General features: G+C 38.6%; 1 protein-coding gene across 1 annotated transcript in view; it reads right to left on the reverse strand.

Annotated features, from left to right (window-relative positions):
• The window catches only part of GABRG3 (gamma-aminobutyric acid type A receptor subunit gamma3), a 345,355-nt gene that overhangs the window by 266,583 nt on the left and 56,120 nt on the right, over positions 1–22,652 (reverse strand). The window lies entirely within an intron of this gene.

The raw sequence follows: 22,652 nt of genomic DNA on the forward strand, positions 1-22,652 counted from the left end.
ACTGTGGAGGCTTTATTTCATAAATGTAGCACAAAGTTATTCTCCAAACCACCCTCAGCTTTCCTGCAGATACAAAACTCTTAGCTGTTTACAGATTCTGACCCCATTCAGTAAACATGACCGTTTATACCAACAGCAAACCTCCTCCAGGCAGAATCCCCTCATTACCGAAGTGGCACAGGAACAGCATGCCTTGTCTTATGTTGTCTTCTCACTGTCATCGAGATGTGGAAAAATCCCCAGCAAAGAAGTGTCCCCAACACTACAGAACATAGCAACCTCACAAGCAGTTCAAGTAAGCTTCCTGGAAATTATGGATAAGTGATAAAAAAAGAACAGGCCTGCTTCAGCTTAAGAACAGTTTATATTGATAAAATATAAGAGCATATTTAAGCTGACTTTCACACTCCCATTGTAGTTTGTATCAGTCATAAACCAAAATGTATTCATACAAGCAGTGACCTTGCTTTAACTAGAACATGCTCGAAATAAACACACCCTAATTTGAGTTGCATGGTGCAATAACTTCATGCACATCTCAGTGATGGAGAGGGCTTCTTTAATAGGGACTGTAGTGACAGGACAAGGAACAATGGTTTAAAACTAAAAGAAGGCAGATTTAGATTAGGTATAAGGAAGAAACTCCACTCAGAGGGTGGTGAGGCCCAGGAACTCAGAGAAGCTGTGGATGCTCCATCCCTGGAAGGGTTCAAGGCCTGGTTAGATGGGGCTTTGTGCAACCTGGTCTGGTGGGAGGTGTCCCTGCCCATGGCAGGTTTGGTGCAACTAGATGGTCTTAAAGGTTCCCTTCAACCCAACCCATTCTGTGATTATATAACTCTATGATTTACAGGCAGATATTAGGCCATGCCAGCAGAAGACCACCATTGTCATCTACTGATCTTAAAACCCCAAACAAAAAGAAAAAAAAATACTAAAAACTCTCTTCTATGTTTAGGAACATCCTACAAGCTGAGAGGACATTGAGAACTTTCTCTCTGGCACCAGTGGTGGTGAAAGAGTTCAATAAACTACTGAATATTTCTTTATAACAGGTGTAAGGTCAACAGAGATGTCATGACTGTATTTCCATTTTTAAATCAAGGTCATATTTTGATAGTGTGCTGGGAGGTGAAGAGCTGGTTTTATTTATTTATTTCTATTAAAACCTCACTGCCTCACTTGGACACAACCAAGATCACAGTACCCTAAACACTAAACAAGGACTTCAAAAATAGATTATGGTGAGCTTGCAGTTCAGTCTGTTTCCTAGCAAATGGGAGAGAGAAGAATGAGCCTGGGTAAAAATCTGTCTAAAAAACATCACGAAAAAGCATTTGTTATATCTGTGTTTGTAAGGTTTAGCTTAATTGGTTTATCACAAGGTGTTATTGGAAGGCTGATTGTCATTTGTAAACTGTTAATGGAAAGCAAATCTCATGTATTACTTCCCCCTATCAAGAGAGAGCAGCTAGAATTGGAAACTTTGCATAAAAATAAGTAGTTAAACCAACTGAAGAAGCATGTTGACAGATCAACTAAACAGATTGTATGGCTGCAGGAGACAGATGTATTACAAGTAAAAGAATCTGAGCACTGGAAATGTCTTGGGGCTAGCTTGGCAACATGTTTTCTTGCTGAGAATATTCTACAAGACTGATTTTGGTTATTGTGCCTGAGAAGCACATATGAAATTCAGCTTAAGTAAAAAGGAAACTTGTTTTGTTAAATTGAAGGTTCTATGTCCATCTCTGTTCATGCCAAACACCATATTTTTAATAAATGAATACTCAACGTTACCCTGACACATTATACGGAATTACATCAAGATGAGTTAGGTAGTTACTGCATTAGACTGCACTAGCAGTCTTTGCTGAGGACTTCAAAGTTCTTTTACTTAGCACACCATACATACTTTTTTTCCTAAGAAGACTCTCTCATGCAAGTTTCTCCTTGTGAAGAAAAAAAAGAAAAAAAAAAAAAAGAAGGCAAAAAAAGGTGTCATATGGTAGATCGTATTGCTGTCACTTTCCTGGAAGCAGCTCAGACTTTTTGGCAATAGGCACACTACAATGATATGAATAGAAATTAATTGAGCACAGTTCGGAGAGTTATGTAAGTGGCATGTTATACATTCACCCACAGGGAGAACTCTAACAGCCATGTTCATTAGCAACAGTTAATGGGTCGAGTTAGGCATTTGAATCTCTTTGCCCAAACTGTATTGACTTTTCCACCTAAGTGGTAGCGTTAGCCCATTGAAAATCCTTTTCACAGAAAAAGGAATTGTATTAAAATATTCTTACTACATTGATTCCTCTCAGTAAGTCTGAAAACAAATACACATTTAATTTTTAAATTCTGTAAAAATTTTTGATAGGAAAAAAAATCCCAGGTAGTGATACAAAGGAGTGATACAAATGTTTTAATTGAGAAGGAAAGAGACTGGCTTTCTAGGATCCCCATTCCACTTTCCCTCAAACACCTAAACTTCCTCTACTAAGGTGCGTGATGATGTACATGAGCATGGTAAAATGACGTTGTAATGGAAAACTACTTCATTATAGATTATGAACAAAATCAAACAAACAGAAAAGCTGAATAAGCCAAGGTTTCAGTGAGGATTAATCTCAGTTATTATGTAAAACTATTATCAAATAGTTTTATTAACCATACAAAAAATAGATGCCACCGCCAAAAAGAAAGAATTATTTTAAAAAGTATTATAACATTTTCAGGTGACATAGAAGTGGCTTTAAGCAGTTACAAGACAGAATGAGAATTTAAAATTAAATTTAAATTAATTTTAAACTTAGAAAATGGAGAATGTGCAGGAGGAAAACTAGATGAAATTTGATACAACGTATGTAAATTTCCAGATGTAGGTCATTATCATCAGCTACACAAGCAAAAATGGTACCTGAAAATATCCTTTTGCTTTATACGACAGTGGTAAGGCCTCAGCTATAAAATGAGTCTGAGACCTACTTTCAAGCATGAAACCAAGATTGGCACAGACTGTCATGAAGTTAAAAGGCAACACAGAGTATGATCACAGAAGCAAAAGATCTAAAATTCCTGGGAAAGACTGAATGAACTGTGGAATTAGAGACATTAATCTGAAAAATAAGACACTCAACAAAACCTCATAGCCTTCAAATATACAAAAGGTTCATGCACTCTATTCTCCATATTTGCAATGACCAATGCAGGAATGGGGTATCTGGGTTCCTAAGAGCATGGAGTATGAAGTACTGGAGTGTGAAGAGTCTGGGGAATCTCCATCCTCGCACGTATAAAAACTGATAAAACAAGTAATGATATGGTGAGCAGGAAGATGGGCTAGCTCTCTCAATTCCAGACTTTTGATTTGATGTTGCATGGGTTAGCACTGAAGGGGAGGTTTACCATCCTACTGAGCACAGGATACAAGCATAAAGACAAAAGAAATCTGTAGGGAAATGAATAGTTCTCTCAAAGAGCCTCCTACATTGCATCGCTATCTTTACAGCCTCCAGCACTCCAACACTAATATTGACTGTCTTCTTGCATGGAGTTCTGCGATCACAGATCAAAAAACATCTCCCCGAAACTTCCTGGCCACCATTCACTCCTTAAGACAGCACAGAAATGCACCATCTTTTCTAGATGTGTTTTATCTGTTGAGGTGAAAGACAAGATCTACAACCCAAGTGTCCTTGAGGTGAAATTCCCCCCCACAGGGCCAACTGTTCTCATTTCCATTTTCTGAATGCCATGACTGCTTTACTGTCCATCCTGCAGTCCCAAACCAGCTTTTCACATGAAGACAGCAAGAGAGTAGGTTAAACGTATTTTCTAGGACAGTCAACCATTTTGTTTCTGAACTCATCTTTATATGATGCTTCTAGGCAGCCATAATTGCTCTTTGCAGTCTGGTAAGATGGACAAAGTACTATCAGACTAGAACAATTTCAACAAACTGGAAAACAGAGGAAAGTAGTTTGTCCTCAGACAGGGAGACGGTACTGGAGATGGGATTAAGATGAAGCAAACTCAACTCGAGCTGTGATTAAAGATCACTAGCCATTATCTCCTATTAAAGTCAGTTTCTGTACTGAAATTTTCCATTTCTATCTGCACTCTTGTCCGGTTCTGCTTATATGCAAAAGGATTCAAAGCATGCAGACTGTATTTAAATAATTTAACTATCATTACTTATCAAACCAGATCCACTATCCTTCTTGGTCTGATGTAGCTGCATTGCCCCAATACTGCATAAAGAAGAAGAAACACAAAGGAGAGAAATAATAACTATAATAACCACTTGCTGTTTGTTTTCTAGTTTTGCTCTTTATTAGTAATTTTATAGATGGTGTTTCCAAGCACATTTTTCAAAAAGAATTAAGATATATATTTTTCTCCAGGAGTGATTGGAACTACTTTGTTTTTAGAGGATTTCATTAAAAGCAACTGATGTGCTGCTCAGTATTACATTTGTCTTCTGCTTGTTCCTCACTTAAAATAATATTCCTGTTTTTTATCTTTTCACTTCATGACAATTTACTCACCTAAGTAGTCCAAATAAGGGATGGCGTCTTAAAAATATATATATAAGGACAGCAACAATCTCTAAGAACCTAAGAGCAGGAACGGAAAAAGCATTTCACAGAAGTGAAAAAGTGCTACAACATATGTAAAAATAGAGAATTCAAGAATTGCAACGTAGCAGTCATTTACACTCAGTAGGTCTTTAAGGCTCTTTCACCAAAAGAAAAAACATTTTCCTGGGGCCTCTTGCTGACTAATTTTTTCTTGACTAAGTAATTCCATGCTTGATCTTTGCACTTCCAAGATCAGAAAGCTTGGGGCTGTTCCAGGATCAATGGAAACTCTTTTCCTGGTTTTGTTCAGGCGTGATCTCTGTCTCTTGCTTGACATATCTCTATCTTTGGTGTTTGGACAAAAAAATGTAAACCCCTTTCTTAGTTTATTACACATGCATTCTTGTAACAGCACCACCTTCAAAGTCTTTTTTCTTGTGGTTTTAAATGTTAGTTAATATAAGGAGATTTCTCTCAAGAACATACGCTTTATCTGTCCTTCAAAAATGTTACACACACTCAGCACTGGCAAAACCTTCAGACTTTCTTCCCCTCTGCTTTCCCATTCTGATATAAAAACAAGCAGAAAACCCACAAGCTAGCTGCCATTTGTAAATATTTAATAAATACTGTAGGAGAAGATTCCAAGAATAATTACTTCAGATTATGTTTTGCTACACCACAGCTATCTTCATCAGTTGCCATGCTGAATGACAAACCATTATAAAAGCAAGCCTAAAGCAGTGAATATTTATGCTTGCATGTGATTTGCATGAAGAACAAACACAAGTTACAAGTAATGCAAACAAACTTCTTTGCAGTAAAATAAGCCACAAACAGAACCATTTGAGGATCAGCTAGCAGCACAAATGACTTTGGGTTACAGCTTTCCAGACTCTTACTAAACTTTACACTGAAACCAATTGTTGTTCTTATAATGTCTTCCTAAATTGTGAGAGCTTTGCTACTGATTTTAGCTGGAATCAAGTCAGTATTACAGCAGCACAGCAACAATTTCAAAAGTATGTCTCTCTTGGAAAAATGTATCAGGACATATAACTTTGAACTTAAAACACCTTTCACTCAAGAATCCTACCACATTCAGAAGTGCTGGGACAATCTTCTTCCCCCAGGACACCGGAGGTTTTCTTTGTTTTTTTGCTTTATTCCCTGAGCTCATTTTGTGTAGAAAAACTCCATGGAATCCTTAAGAAAACCAATTTTTGTAGATTCATGAACCAAACCAAAAAAAGGTGAGGAGACTTGAAGAAAGAAAAACAACAATAAACTAAAAATAATACCTTAGCCTAGATAAAGAACAGTAGTCTGGGATCTTCTAGAATCAAGCACACGGCTAAAAAAGAAAAATACATATATATTCTACAAAAAAAATATGTATATCAAAGGATTTTTTCCAGTGCCTACTGTACTCTGATAATAAAACTATAGATACCAAATCATCTGTAGGTAAAAGAGACAGGTGCAAATGTAAATCAGTTTTAATCTCGTGGAAGAGCTGTAGATCAACTTTGTTTTTTCGTCTGTTGCAAACTACTGTTCTAAACCCTGGTAGGCAGGTTCAGAGACCAGGGTTTTCCCATATCTTGTCAATTGATTAGTCTTCCCACTTTTACCCCTCAAAAGCCATCAGACTTTGGAAGGGTCTTGCCACATGCCTTGATTCCAACCTCTCCAGTTAGTAGACAAAGGGAACAACAATCCAGTAAACTTAGACCTTTGTTTCCCATTAACTCAGCTTTGACTTTAAGTAAATACCAGAAATAAAGTATTCTGAATGGGACTAAATGAAGTTTTTCTGTCAACAGACCATAAAACTCTGGGGTCTTCTTTTCTTAAAAGAAAAATCACTGAATTTTGTTAATCTGAAGTGATTCTTGCACTTCTCCCAATTCAACTGATTGGGAAGCTAAACTTAGTCAATTAGTCATATTCCCAAAGGGCAAATGCAGACGAGTTATCAATGTTTCTTGAAAAGCTGACAGACTACCTCTACTAATTAATTAGCACACAGTTCCCATTAAAATGGGTGGATTTGTCATTAAGTCATTAAATTCCTTGGCTACTCGCAGTGATTAAAATCCACATCCCCAAAGCCTTGAAGGATATTGCCTGTATACATCAAGGTGCTACTGCATGAATGATGAGCAATAAAAATAATTTACAGAAGTCTGAATTTAATTGACCACACTGCCAGCTTCCCTTTCAAGGGATTGGAGGGACAAGTTACCAATTTAAATTAAAATCCCATGTATCATTACAAGAACAACTGAAATTGATTGCGACATCTCTTGATTACAATTCAGGGAGGATTAGAAGCTCTTGAAGTTTCATAATTCAAGAATATATGTCTACACATTGGTCAATCTACCACAATATCAGAACTACTACTAGGAATATAAAGGATTTTTCTTAACAGGATCTTACAGCTAGATCTAGAAAGAGAGTATTTTAGTCAGTAAAAATAAAACATAAAAAAGTAAATTTTAATTTTACATTTAAAACAAAAACAAATTAAAAACAAAAAGCACACACACACACACACACACAAAAAGATTATTAATGCTTTTCCATGACCAGTTTTTAAGTAAGTAGTGTTAAAAGATGCACTTTTATTTTCATAACACAATTAAAGACAATTTTTAATTTTTAATAACATCAATAGTCCTCTTTTCTCAGAGCCATGTTCTATTATTTTCCTTGTGTGCCCCTGTTATGGCCAAACTAATCACTCTGTCCTATGCAAAGGACTGTGATAAAAGTTAATGAATAAACACCTACTGTGCAGAGCTGATTACTAGTAACACCAGCTCACAGTAAGAGCACTGTGAGGGAGGAACAAACCTGTATTTGCCTGTCCTTGATGAAAAGCCATAGTACCACACTGTAAGTCATCATTGTGGAGCCAGGAGTTGGACTCGCTGATCCCTGTAGGTCCCTTCCAACTTGGGATATTCCGTGATTCTGTGACATTCAGGAGCAAGTTGGTGGAGGAGGACAGTCTGAAAGAACCTGACTTCCCTCCAACATAAAGAAAGTGAGGCTTGGACATCTTGTTGATGATCATAGCAATTAGCAGTGACAGTCATTTGCTATGAGCATTTTGAGCCCACTTCACATTTCATGTGAAGAAAGTGAGAAGCACCCCGGTAACATTTCTAATGTATCAAAGGTAGGATCCCCACACGCACACACAAGCCCTGGAAATTTCTTACCTGGAAAATAGATAAGAAACTTCTCTTTTATTGCATTCCAGTATGCCAGAGGACTGCCAGAGTACCAAAAAAAAAAAAAAGTAAACAAACAAACAAAAAGCAGTGTATTCCTATAGCAATTGGTATATTCAGTACTGACTAACAGTGATAAAGGAAAGCATCTACAAGTTTTATTCTGAATCAGAAGGACACAGACACTGAGTGTCTGTTAAATAGTTGATGCTCTAGTGCTGGAATATTGTCTTTCTACAAACATCCATTTAGGAGCAGAGAACAAACAAATAAACAAAACAGTCTCCGGAACTCAACTATTTTTGAGTCAGCCTATTTCAAATGCCCCAACTACAAAAACTCTTAAAAATGCATTTATTTCTTAATCACTTTTCTTTCAGTTTTAGCTATCATTGAGGCTGCTGGACACATTGTTTACTAATATTAAATGCAAATTTTCCATGGCTACAATTACACCCAGCTCCAAACTGAAGTTTGGAGGAAATCCTTATTTTCTTTTAAACAGGTAAGTATGAATCTCAGCATTGATCAAAATTCTAATATAAATACGATTAAATATGTTATGCAGAAGCATCTCCAAACTAGAGCAGGATTTTATTTTCTCAATAAATAGGCTGAACAGTTTTCAAAGCTCCTAGATCTGCATTTTGGGCTTCAAACCCAACTTAATTTATTACGTATGCTAGGTTCCTATCTGGCAAAGCAGTTGTTCGTGCTCTTGACACTTGCCACAGATGCTCAGTTTAGTCTCCTGATGAACCAAACAGGATTTAAAACTAAAGCAAAGAAACCATAACAACAGTTTTCAAAAAAACTGATGGAAAGTTGAACTATCTGATATACTCCATTTACCATATATATATACTCCATATATCTATATCTATATATATATATATATCCATATATATATATATATATAACATATATATATACTCCATATATATATATATCCATATACTCCATTAAATGTGTTTGAAGGACACTAGTAGAGCTGTTCGTGCTTGGAGTGAAAGAGCAACAGTCTCCCTCCCACCTCATTAGAATCACATTAAATCTATTTTATGTGAACTTGTGGCTAGAAAGGGAAATCCAAACAATTCTGCTTTTAGATGGAAGCATTGGTCAGAAAAAGGTGGAGGAACTAGAACTGAAATGATAAGAAAAAATCTATGTCAAAGTATTACTTAAAAACTTAAATTACTTAAATACTTAAATACTCAGTTGGAAATGGGTTGGGGTAGGAGGGGTTTTGATTTTGCTTTTTTGTGTTGTTGTGTTGTTGTTGTTGTTAACACATCAGCAGGTAGTGCTTTGTGGAAGAAATGGGTTCTTTATTTATGTCAGATGTTTGATCAAACCATTTGTAGAGCTTAATGGATGTTTTTATAAATCATTTCCAATTCTTCCTTTGAGCTTCTTTTCAGCTATTTAGACTCTGAAGGTTAGAAATATTTAAAGCTCATATTCCAAGCACAGAAAGACTTCATTGCTACAAATACCAGCAATTACCTCGCATTTTGTACTGCGGATTGCTGTCAGCTGGAAAGTGAAAAGTAATTAATATCTCTAATTTAATGAAAATGCTCTTTTAATTGAAAATGGTATTTCAGAAATTATTTGGATTAGTTTAGTTACTATATCTTACTTACCACCTTAATTTCTGTATCTATAGAAAGAAAAGCATCAACTTGTATGCAGGAAGATAGAGTCTAAGTTTTACATAGGGAAAAAAATACAAAAAAAGTTTCTCAATATATTTCTCTCAACCACCTTTAGAAATGCCACGAATGAGAACAGGTGTACAAGTATTTAACTAAGTGCATGTCTTCAAACTCCAGAAATTCAGGAAGTTTCCTTCAGTGACATGGAGTAGTTGGCAATATCACCATACAAGGAAGGCTGTTAATATCCAGCTTAAGGTCACTGAAGTTAACTTGTCAGTCCCCTTGGTCATGACGCTGAATTTAACATTCTGATTACATTTCCCATTACAAACACAGGATGATACCATCAAATTCCTACAGTTGCTAAAATTTTACTGTTGTATTTGAATAATGGTCTGTTATGTACTATCTTTCCCTCTCTCAAATCAGAGCAAATCTTGCAATATACCCTAGAGGGAATGGAACAGAAAATACTATTAAGCCTAAGATTAAATGTAGAATTTTAATAACATATCTGCAATATGCCTGTTCTGGGCTTTATAGTGGAGAAGCAGACCTGTACAGACAATTTCAACCTACCTATCTCAGCCGTCTTCTATCAATGTTTATGGCACACTTTTCAGGTCAGCTTTATTCAGAGGGTCACAGGGTGGCTGAGGCAGGAAAGCTTCTCTGGGGTCATCCAGTACAATCCCTGCTCAGGCAGGGTCAGCTACAGCAGGTTGTTCAGGTCCATGTCCAATCAGGTCTTGAACATCTCCATGGATGGAAACCACAATGTTTCCAGGCAAACTGTTCCAGTATTTAACTAGCCTCACCACACAGAAGTATTTTCGTGTGTTTAAGTGGAATTTCTTGTATTTTAATTTGTGCCTATTGCCTCTCAATGGATACCACTGAGGAGACTCCAGTTCTGTCTTCTTTAACCCCCCACCTTCAGGCATTTATACATGTTGATGAGAATGCCTGAGTCTTCTCCAGGCTGAACAATCCCAGCTCTCTCAGACATTTTTGTGATGTTACAGGAAAAATTATCTCAATGGGATTCTTAATATTCATTTCTTTAATTTACGTTACAATAAAATATAAGTATTCTGGAGGTCCAAAACCATTTATCAACACAGATAAAATTATGTTTTGATTTAATCTATTTCCTTACTCATAGTAATCAGGGAAGATTTCTTAACATCTTCATACAATAAAATTGTGAGTTAATATCCTTATACAATAGAAAATTGGCACAAAATATGGCAATTCTCTAGTAATTAGTCTTAAAAAAATCATTAAAAAAATCTACTGTGTTTCATATGGAGATTTGTGATGATGGGCATACTGGGACACCACTGGCATTTGGAGACGTGATTTTTCACTAAAAAACTAAAACATGTTCTGTGACTGTCTTGTTAAAGCTGGCTTCCCAAACTGTCTAGAAGTTTAGAATAAGTACTGTGAAAGAAGGAGGAAGGGGAGAAAATGAAAAGCATTTTTATGAACTGCACAGAATATTCATCTGGCAATTTTCTGTAAAATGAATGGGAAATTCTGCAAGATGAATGTAGATATTTTGAGGTGCCAATGAATTTCCCTCTCTAAATTTGCAGAGAAACAATGGAACACCAATCCTTCACAGATCTGGCACATACACAATTAAAAATCTTTGCCAGAAGTGTCAAAGCAAACACTCTTTATACAAGCAGTGCAAGAATAGCTTCAACTTAAGCACAGGAATAGCACATGCAAGTTGTTTTTTGCCTCAGTTTCTCTCATGTTATTTCAGATCATGTTAAGATATAGTTGATATGCTTCCATCACCCAATGGCCCCTCTTTGGTCTCTTTCCTGCTAATGGTTTATTTTCTGGAACAAGGAGCCTCTCTCATCTCTCCTTCATCCTCAGCTTCACCCAAACCAACATTTAATTTCATTTAACGGAGATTGCTGTCATAGTCAAAACTTCCCCTACATGGATCTGTGCAACATCTTTCCTGCTCTGTTCTTTGGTTTGTGTCTTGGAGGGAAAATATTTGTTGCCCAGCAATAAATTCAAGCATCAATTAATTTGGGGGCTTGGGAACACTTCAGGGTCTGGACACGTATCCTACCCATATCCATAGCAAGACGGGGCTCAGGCATACAATAGTCTTTTGCCTAAACCCCAATGTCCTCCAGAAGGAAACCCATCCACACGGGGTGAGCAGGAGTCATAACTCGCATTGACCAGGTCTCTACAGCACAGTCACAGCTTGGCTTAGAAACCACCTCAGCTGAACAGATGGTGTCCCAGTTCAGGCAACCTCATTGCCTTTAGAGAGCACAGTTGTTAAGAATTAACTTCCCTGACAAGTTCTCTATCTTCTTCCTGACAGGGTAGATGGTAAGTGACATTTTTTTTGTCGGCTAGTGGCTGAATAACAGACCATTAAAAAATCCAATAGTTTCACATTATTAAACTGCATAAATTGGGCAGAACACCTTTTCCCCAGTCATCACAGAGTTAGATGATCTCTCCCTTTAACCAGATTCCCCAGTTTCTACAAAGAAAATATGCTGTTAGCTGGCAAATCTTCTCCCGAGTGTGTGTTCACATGTAGCTATAAGGCATCCAGAAATCGCTGCCAGACCATGAAAAGATGAGGATTAACCCTCTATAAAATGTTATTTATAGGAGGCAAACCATTAACTATGGGCAAATTAGTGATTCTCTGGTGGTTTCATGGTGACATTCCATATTCAAACTTTCCTAAATTTCCCTGAATAAAGCTCTTAATTTTTTTGACAATAATTTCTTCGTCTGACTTTTTTTATCCCCCACTTTCCTGCTCATTGCTCTATTTTGACAGTAAAATTTACCTGCTGGTGAAGACTAGGCTGATCAGAGAGATTCTCTTGTGCGTTAGACTTTTCTGGTATGTATCATCACTGTCCTAGAAAGCCATGAGTCATGGATTGCTAAAGGCATTGTTCAAGTACAACGTGGAAAAAAAGAAAAAACAAAAACAAGAAACTATACAACTCATTGCACACACACAACAGATTAAATGTGGCTTATAAATCATGCTAAATGGTTGGTCAGATTTTTGGCTGGAATCTGTACCTACTTTTGATTGTTCTGCCTCATTATTTAAACAGAAAGTTGGGAAAAAAAAATGTTATTTTGAAATTTGTGTTAAAGCAGGCACCTATTCAGTAGATGCCTGAAGTACTAACTAGAAATCTGTATTTGCAGGGTTAATCTGAAACAGAAGTACCACTCTATCAAGTATGAAAACTGAGTTTCAATCAGTGAAAGCAGCAATACAAGAAAAAAAAAATAATCCTAAAGTTTGATGTTTTCCCTTCTGTAAAATACTCAGATTTTTTTTCCAATGCCAGTATTTCTTACATCACATTTCTATCAGATTTTGTTTTTCCATTAGAAAAAAAAAAAAATAATGGAAGAATATAGCAAGTGTTTGCTAAAATTGTAAATTATTTATGGGAATTATCCTTAACAACATTGCTCCATTTAGCTGTAGCCTGTTGGCTGAGATTTTAACCAGTCTCTGTTTAAAGTCTGAAACTGATCGATAAGTGATGTCCTTCATGCACCAGTAAGAAATATAATCCAACAGTGGTTTTGCTTGTGTGCATTATTATTCCTCATACTTTCCTTCTTACACCCCTGGGAAGATATTGACTCACTGCTAATATTCCATCTGAAAATTGCTATTAAGCCCTATGGGGCTAGAATCAGAAAAGCAAAGGCCTTGAGTCCTTCCAGACTTTGAAGAGTACACGATCAGCCTCCTATTTTCACTGTCATATGCATTTTGTAGCCCAAAACAAAAGTTAGACACGTCAAATACAATGCAAAAGAACAATAACTAATAGAAAAGGTGATATTCCTCTAAGAATCAAAATACATATCAGCCCAATTCTAACATAAGAAATGGATTTCTGAGAACTTCTATAAGCTAAAGGAAAATAACAGTGTCTGGGAAAACAATACTTTAAAAACAGCTCTGTATATTATATTATACATTTACTTTTCTGACATATTTTCATGTTTTAATATACACAATTTTGAAGGTGCAATCTTTTACAACATCTTGATTTAAAATTCAAACAAGAAAACAGTTTAAGTAGTACATCAATATTTAATTAAAATCCTGTGCGCTTGCACATTTTCTTCCTGTTTTTAAAGGGAAAGAAACTAGAGCTATTTGTCTTAGTCTTTTAAAGCACCACTGGCTATAATCAATGAAGTTTTTGGCTTTTTGATCTCACAGCCACAAGCTAGACATTTCAGAGCCAAATTATGGTTATTGGTCATTTTTGCAGGAGAATACTTTGGCCATTGCATGCCAGTAATTACCATTACTCAAGCCCCATAATCAAATATGAGTAACTAATCTGTTAGCAGAGTACTAGGCTACGGCATAGACTTCCATTTCCATCAGAGATTATTTAAATTAATTCATCACTAACAGTAACAGAAAAGGACAAAACAAAACAAAAAAAACATCTTTCTCCAGTCTTCTCAGGATTTCAGTCTCTCAGATTCACTTTGATTTTCCTGAACAATGAGGATGCTTGCCAGCAATCCTACAAATAAAATGAACACAGATCCTGCAAATAGCTAACAAGTGGTACTATTCAGCATAAGGAACTTTCCAAAATGAGATTTGTGTCAGTCATTTTCCTACCACCAGTTTCTCCAAGGCTTTGTGATTACAGCAGGGGGCTTTGGGAAGAGTTACATGGAATGATAAGTGATTGACAACTGGCTGCACATATAAGCATTTTCCAAGGGATCTATATTTCATAATTTAACTCCAAATGAATGCTTAGTAGATGGAAATAAGCAAGAGAGGATGCCTTATTAGTATATGACCTGCCTTCTAATGAGAGGATTTAAAAAGGGAGGAAATACAAATCACAGAAAACAGAACAGGAAAATTGAAGATGAAAGACAAAAGTGAAAAGCTGAGCTGACAAAACAAGAATGAGATAATCTAGTTTTACCCTTGCAATCAATAGAGAAGTCTACAGGCTATATTTTTAGACAGTCTTTTTTACAGGTGGCACTTCAGCCGGAATGTAGAGAATGTACAGAGACTCAAGGTATAATAATCCCAGGTTTAACAAGATTTATAGTCTCTGAAAAGAAAAATAGGAAGAAACTTACTAACAGTGTCTTGCAAGACTAGAAGACTTGGAAATGAAAGAACTTAGTGAAGAGCAGATTCTTCTTTACATGGAAATGAACAGCACCACCAAACAAGCTAGGTTTAACTGATACGTTCTGTAATTAGTATTTTCCCACTATGGTGCTTAGAGAAAGGCACATATACCGCTTTTATACACTACATAAATAAAGTGTGATATGGATATATACTCAGCATTAAATACAGTCACATTGCAAGCCTGCTGGTGTTAATGGAAATCAGCTTTGATTTAATCCTAATTCTCACTGTTAGAGATTTTGACAGTGTGAAGATTCCTGAAAAAGGCAAAAACAAGTCACTATGAAGTATGATCTAGGATTATGTTCTCTTTACTCCTTACAGTTATTCATTACCAATTCTGTAGCAAAAGGTCTCAAAGTCTCATTTAACACTTCTTTATGTTAGTGGTAAACCTTTTCTCTCCTATACTGACGAGGTAGAGCAACCTGTATTGCCTAATAGAAATGTAGACGCATCTATGACCAAAGGAGGAATGCTCCTGGCAAGCACAGAACAAAACTTCTGAAAGAAACAGATGTGTTGGAGTGTCTCCTGATAGCCTCAACAACATAGTATGAAGTCTCTGCAAGGCCCTTATTTGCCAACATTTATTCTCATCACCATAATTCTGTGATGCTACATCTTCCCAGAGGACAAAAAAGAAAAAAAAAAAAAACAGAAAAAAAAGAAAGAAAAAGAAAAAAAAAGAAAAAAAAGAGAGAGAGAGAGAGAGAGAATGTGGAGGGAGTACTTCTAGACTTATGGATAAAAAAGTGACAATGTAAGAGGTGGTGGGCATCTTCGCAAAGAACCTGCGCCCTTACTCATTAATCTACTTTCCTTGCAAGTACAAAATGTGAGGTAGCATAGAGTTTTCAGCATGTTTACAGAGCTAAAACAGCTCTGTAGAGCCTAAAATAAGGAGTTTGTGAATTTGCATCAAATTTCAGTAAGACAAGTCTTCTCTGGCAAGTTAGTTTTCATGGTACGAGTAGCAATTAGCATCCATTAATGTGCATTATATTGCAACTACAATGAAAACATATAGTGGATATTGCCAGAGCCCAAATCTATGGTGATGTCACATGCACAGGACAGAAGTTGATGCAGAAGGCTGCCTTTCTAGTTTGGTAGCCCCAGACAATGACTGTCACAGTAAGCAAAAAGTAAACTAAACCAAGCTATGCCATTTGTATTCTTCAAGTAATCATCAGCCCTGACACCACACTTCAAAAAATGACATAAATCCCACCTCACTATTGATTGCTAAACCTACAAAACAGTGAAAACAAATAAAGCCCTCTATTTGGTCTATTTAATCAAGTCTCCAATAACAAAAAAAAAAAAAAAAAGTTATGTTCTCTAGATGTTCTCTAGATACCTGAACTGCAATACAACAAATACAGCAGTTATAGCAGAACATCTTGAACATTGTCTTTACCAATCAACGCCCTAGATGGATAGCAATACACACACCAAGAAATAGGTTTGGTTGAACACCTCAGAAGTTACGAAGGTGAAAAAACTCACGCTTGGAACGAAAAAAAAAAAAAAAAAAAAAAGGAGAGTAGCAAAAGGTTTGCTATAAAAGACAAATATTTCAGATGCACAAATATCCTCATTACAGACAGTAAAGGGAAAGAATGTAGGAACTGTGTATGTTATTGAAAACTGAGAAGTTAAAAGTAGTAAAATGTAAATTGCTTCTGTAGTTGTCAGCACTGTAACAGAAGCACGGCCTTCTGAACTGATCCTAGTATCTTCAAGATCCTTTAACAAGAGGTCATTGAAAAAGGAAAAAAGTTAAAAGCATATTTCTGTTTGTGGAGGAAACTATCTGTCATAGGCACTGCAAAATTCTTAGGTAACCTTTTTAGAAAGACCCAGACACAGCTGTGTTTACACTTTCAGATACGTACTTATATTCGTCTGAATATAACAGTAGTAGGTAATTTTACAAATTAATTAATCAAATGTGTTCTGTAGGAGTCTGCTGTCTCATGATACATTTTTATATTCTTGGTAGAAAGAAAACAATGCAGACATTAGTATAAAACCTTGCTTATTATTCATAATACTCTCTCTGGATTCCTAGGTAACGAGTGCAAAAATACATCAGAAGCATCCTAGTGAAAAGAATTTCTAATGCATCCTAAGTCTAAACATTACCATCGTTTTGAGAGGTGCTTCCAAATGTCAGAAAGCAAATTACATTTGATGCTGAGCCAAAGCATTTCAGTGTGGAAGCATCACTTGAAGCTTCTATTAATAGTATGATCTATTTTAAGGAAGAAACACTACTCTGATTTTACACGGTCTTCCTTAAAGTTTCAGGAATTCATCTTTAATGTTTCATCATCTTTTCTATCTAGCTCATTTAGATTTGTAGTTTTCCAGTGAACTATATGGCCATAGAGTGTGTTCTTGATTTCAATTAGATAATTCCATTATTTACTGATGTTTCCATTCATGGTCTCTTAGAGTACTTCTAAATGTTTAAGGTTAAGCAAATTCCAATCTGTTATCTTATAATTACACATTAATTCAAATGTGAAGTATTTTTCATCTCCAACCATAGCGTCATTGCTTCTGGCTTACATGAAAAAGTCTGCACGAGTTACAGTGCTTTCTGGCCAAGCTTTTAGAGGTGGCAATGTACTTAGTATTATGCCCATCTGAAGTATCTTTTAGCATTGAAAAGCATCCACAGCTTTTCATATCTCATGCCTTAAAACATTCAGGCAATCTTTTCAGAATGAAAGAAGCTCTTTTCAAAGAGATCACTAAGAATATTAAGTGACTGCTCCTAGCTGATAGTTCTACTTACAAAAATAATCATTCTGCAGCAAGAGTAGTAGTTGAAGGTGGATTTCTTTTAGCTGCATGAGAATTTTAGCACCTATATGCCTTAGTCAATGAAAAGAGGGACAGGTTAGAATAAATTGTTCCTTGTAAATACATAGGATAGATGTCTAAAATGGATACCTTGGAGGAAATGCATCCTCTCTCAACTGGCTCTACAAAGGACCTAGATAATTAGCTTAGATGTAGTTTCTAGAGGGTTTATGAGTAGCTAGAGTATGATGAGAGGCATGCCACCCAAGTGCTCTCCTCTTTTATGATACCAGTAAAGTCCACTGGGCTCTGAGGCAAACCATGGAGAGATGTTAATGTAAATGAACACTGCTAGCAGTTATCCAGTGCTAATCAAACAATAACAAGTTAGAATTTAAATGTTATGAGGAGAGCCTTAACAGTATAACATGGAGCATCCAGGACCTACAAGCAAAATTATGGGCAGTTGACCAAGTTGCCTTTGGATGTTGGTCACTGTGCTCTCTTTATGTGGACTATAAAGTTTGAATTCCTGATAATTAATTAAACAGGATTTGAAACATATGTATTAACCTCAGATTATCAGTGCTTAAATACCCATTCTCCCACAGACCTTTGACTCTTTTCCTTCCCTCAGTTAAAGAGTCAGTCACTTAGAGCAATGCAAGATCTGTATCCTTTCATACTGCCTCAAATACTGGAGACGTGGTGGCTACAGGGCAGAAGTAACAGCACCAGCCATCCTTATCCTGGGTTCATGTTTCCTGGACCCTTTCTGCTGCAAAAATACAGACTGAGCCATTCTTTCTACTTTGTGTTTTTGTCCTTTACCTCAATTGCTTCAGGAAATTATTTAAGTGATTAGTTAACAGGCTTTTCTAAAAGGTGTTTAATAACCTGTTTTATTATGACTTTCTTGCTTTAGGAACATTCAAGTGTCCATTCAAGGAACTCTTTGTTATTTATTTGACCTATCATGCCTTTAGATATTTATGCATGCACCTGCACTGAAAGCTACTAATTTTTGCATTGCTGGATTTATTCTTCCAGGACTCTCTACTCAAAGAGGACATTCGAGATGTTGCTCTAAAAGAGCTTAGCATCAATGGTCTTTCTAACTGCAATGAACTCAAACTCTTAGATGACCTTTGGAAATCCCTATTCGTGGTATTTGAGCATCACCGCATACAATCAAAAAACATGTACTGTGAATGTGCAGAAAGTAGATTAGCATTTTTCACCTTTCAAAAAATCAGAATTACATACATATATTTACTTTTCTTAGCTTCTTTTCTCCTATTCATAAGTTTTATTTCTTTGGCAGAATTACTGCAACCAGCAGTTTCCCTTGTGGGAAAGGATAGGGGAAGGAAAGACACACATTCCTTCCCCCAAAACCTCCTCCTTTAACTTCATTAGTCTAAGAAGTATCTTGCAATCTATAAAAATAAAAATATCAAACTATTAGGCAGCAATAGCGTGTTTTATTCATCTGTAATTCAGACCTTGGAGTATTAAACACATCTGTGTACAAAATGTCTTTTTCTACTGTTAAATAAAGTTACAATGTCTTCTCCTGGCTCCTGTGATACAATAGAAATTAGCTAACTATAGCATGTGTAATAAATGCTTAATGCTTTGCTACCATTCCCTCTAGAAATTAGCTGACCATGCATGTGTTGCAAACCTTATGAGATTTCTTTGCTAGACCAAGTAGCACACATTAAGATGTTCTCCACAGCCCTGGTCGTTTGTCATCCAGACTTCAGACCTGATCAGAGTACACACTATTACTCCATTACGATCTTTCCGATGAAATGAAAGGGTATTGTGGTTTAATCCCTGCAGGTAGTTAAGTACCACACAGGCGCTCGCTCACTCTCCCCAGGTGGGGCTGGGGACAGAATTGGAAAGATAGAAGTGTGAGAACTCATGGGTTGAGAACAAGGAATTAATTCGCTACTTTCCATCGGCAGGCAGGTGCTCAGCCACTTCCAGGAAAGCAGTGCTCATCACTCATAATGGGAAGACAAACACCATCACTCCAAATGTCTCCTCCCGCCCTCCTTCTTTCCCCCAGCCTTTATTGCTGAGCATGATGCCACATGCTACAGGATACTCCTTTGGTCAGCCTGGGCCAGCTGTCCTGACTGTGTCCCCTTCACAGCTCCTGGTGCACCCTCAGCCTGGCAGGGCAGCAAGAGAAGGTGAAAAGTCCTTGGCTCTGTGTAAGCACTGCTCTGCAACAACTAAACGTCGGGGTGTGTTGTGGTTTAACCCGGCTGGCAGCTAAACACCACACAGCCGTTTGCTCACCCTCCCCCCTCCCTCTCTGGGACGGGGGAGAGAAACGGGAAAGTGAAGCCGGTGAGTTGAGATAAAGACAGTTTATTAAGACAGGAATATAATAATAACAATAATAATAATAATAGTGATAATGATAATAGTATTAATAATAATAATGTGTAAGAAAACAAGTGATGCACAATGCAATTGCTCACCACCCGCTGACCGATGCCCAGCCTATTCCCGAGCAGCCGGCTCCCCACCCCGGCCAGCCACCCCTATATATTGTTTAGCATGACGTCAGATGGTATGGAATACCCCTTTGGCCAGTTTGGGTCAGCTGTCCTGGGTCTGTCCCCTCCCAGCTCCTGCTGCACCCCCAGCCTGCTCGCTGGCAGGACAGAGCGAGAAGCCGAAAAGTCCTTGGCCTGGTGTAAGCACTGCTCTGCAACAATTAAAACATCAGCATGTTATCAGCGCTCTTCTCATCCTAATCCAAAACATAGCACCCTACCAGCTACTAGGAGGGAAAATTAACTCTGTCCTAACTGGAACCAGGACAGGGTGTTATCAGCAGTATTGTCATCACAAATCCAAAACACAGCATTGTGCGAGCCTCTATGAAGAAAATTAGCAGTTTCCCAAAGTATCCCATGACAAAGGGAAAGCACTGGGGTTTTACCTCACTATGGTATTGGGATCTGCCTTTAAAAAGTCTTCCTACTTTGGGAAGAATATCCAGAGCCATGGGTACATGGATGGCCTTCTACGATAACAAGAAAAGTATGCAGCATAGTACAGATTCACAGATTCACAGATTTCTCTAGGTTGGAAGAGACCTCAAGATCATCGAGTCCAACCTCCGACCTAACACTAAGTACTCCACTAAACCATATCCCTAAGCTCTACATCTAAACGTCTTTTAAAGACCTCCAGGGATGGTGACTCCACCACCTCCCTGGGCAGCCCGTTCCAATGCTTAATAACCCTTTCGGTAAAGAAGTACTTCCTAACATCCAACCTAAAACTCCCCTGTCGCAACTTTAGCCCATTCCCCCTCGTCCTGTCTCCAGGCACGTGGGAGAATAGACCAACCCCCACCTCTCTACAGCCTCCTTTAAGGTACCTGTAGAGAGCGATGAGGTCGCCCCTGAGCCTCCTCTTCTCCAGGCTGAACAAGCCCAGCTCCCTCAGCCGCTCCTCGTAAGACTTGTTCTCCAGACCCCTCACAAGCTTGGTCGCCCTTCTCTGGCCTCGCTCGAGCACGTCCATGTCCTTCCTGTAGCGAGGGGCCCAAAACTGAACACAGTACTCGAGGTGCGGCCTCACCAGAGCCGAGTACAGGGGCACAATCACTTCCCTCGACCTGCTGGCCACACTGCTTCTTATACAGGCCAGGATGCCGTTGGCCTTCTTGGCCACCTGAGCACACTGCTGGCTCATATTCAGCCGACTATCAACCAGTACTCCCAGGTCCTTCTCGGCCAGGCAGCTTTCCAGCCACTCATCTCCCAGCCTGTAGCTCTGCTTGGGGTTGTTGCAGCCCAGGTGCAGGACCCGGCACTTGGCCTTGTTGAACTTCATGCAGTTGACCTCAGCCCATCGCTCCAGCCTATCCAGATCCTCCTGCAGAGCCTTCCTGCCCTCGAGCAGATCGACACACGCACTTAGCTTGGTGTCATCTGCAAACTTACTGAGGGTGCACTGGACGCCCTCATCCAGATCATCAATAAAGATATCAAAGAGGACCGGCCCCAGTACCGAGCCCTGGGGGACTCCACTAGTGACCGGCCTCCAACCAGATTTGACTCCATTCACCACAACTCTCTGGGCCCGGCCATCCAGCCAGTTTCTAACCCAGCGAAGCGTACGCCAGTCCAAGCCAAGAGCAGCCAGTTTCTTGAGGAGAATGTTGTGGGGAACGGTGTCAAAAGCCTTACTGAGGTCAAGGTAGACCACGTCCACAGCCTTTCCCTCATCCACCAAGCGCGTCACTTGGTCATAGAAGGAGATCAGGTTCGTCAAGCAGGACCTGCCTTTCATAAACCCATGCTGACTGGGCCTGATCGCCTGCTTGCCCTGCAGGTGCCGCGTGATGACCCTCAAGATAATCTGCTCCATGAGCTTCCCCGGCACTGAGGTCAAACTGACAGGCCTATAGTTCCCCGGGTCTGCCCTCCGGCCCTTCTTATAGATGGGCGTCACATTGGCTAGCCGCCAGTCAACCGGGACCTCCCCCGATAGCCAGGACTGCCGATAAATGATGGAAAGCCGCTCGGCCAGCTCCTCCGCCAGTTCTCTCAGTACCCTTGGGTGGATCCCATCCGGCCCCATCGACTTGCGCACATCCAAGCTCCGTAGTAGGTCGCCAACCATTTCCTCATGGATAGCGAAGGCCACATCCTGCTCCCCATCCCCTTCCACCAGCTCAGGGCACTGGGTGTCCGGAGAACAACCGGTATTGCCGCTAAAGACTGAGGCAAAGGCGGCATTAAGCACCTCAGCCTTTTCCTCATCCTTAGTAACTAGGTTTCCCCTCGCATCCAGTAAAGGATGGAGATTCTCCCTAGTCCTCCGTTTCGCGTTGATGTATTTGTAAAAGGATTTTTTGTTGTACAAGGTTTTCTGGCTGTTTCTGACTACCTATTAGAATACAGTACAGACAAAAAATGCTGTAAATGTGCCAGCCAAGACAGAATCCCAGAAGTACCCATGACAGGATTCTGTCTAAAGGGAGAGAGATGTGTAGGTGAAGCTCTGGCGTGATCTATGGCTCCTTTGGATAGCCATGACACGCAGCCACATAAGTGTCTGTTCCTCTTCAGGAAGCTTC

The sequence above is a fragment of the Anser cygnoides genome, chromosome 1, assembly GCF_040182565.1.
Source record: "Anser cygnoides isolate HZ-2024a breed goose chromosome 1, Taihu_goose_T2T_genome, whole genome shotgun sequence".
In the NCBI taxonomy this organism is placed as follows: Eukaryota; Metazoa; Chordata; class Aves; order Anseriformes; family Anatidae; genus Anser; species Anser cygnoides.